Here is a 291-nt window from a genome sequence, read left to right as displayed (position 1 = left end):
AAGGCGGAAAAAACAAAAACGAGGGGTGCAACACGAGGACTTCCCAGGAGGTCACCCATCCTAGTACTACTCTCGCCCAAGCACGCTTAACTGCGGAGTTCTGATGGGATCCGGTGCATTAGTGCTGGTATGATCGCACCCATCAGACTAATTACTTAAAATTCATATAATCCTTGAGCGACATACTAGCGTCCTTCCGATCCCAATCCAAACGGAGATCTGATCCAAACCCATGGCTACGCGATGGGCAGGGCGAGATTTTCCCAAAAATCCACTCCCGAGTGCTCCTTC

General features: G+C 50.2%; 1 non-coding gene across 1 annotated transcript; it reads right to left on the bottom strand.

The window, feature by feature from the left end:
• Nucleotides 1-22: 22 nt before the first annotated feature.
• On the bottom strand, nt 23-141 carry LOC118345061. The gene has a single exon (XR_004798735.1). It is a non-coding gene; the product is annotated as a 5S ribosomal RNA (ribosomal RNA).
• Between the last annotated feature and the right edge of the window lie 150 nt (nt 142-291).

The sequence above is a fragment of the Juglans regia genome, unplaced genomic scaffold, assembly GCF_001411555.2.
Source record: "Juglans regia cultivar Chandler unplaced genomic scaffold, Walnut 2.0 Scaffold_1320, whole genome shotgun sequence".
NCBI classification, from domain to species: domain Eukaryota; kingdom Viridiplantae; phylum Streptophyta; class Magnoliopsida; order Fagales; family Juglandaceae; genus Juglans; species Juglans regia.
This window is presented reverse-complemented; position numbering and strand designations above follow the sequence as displayed.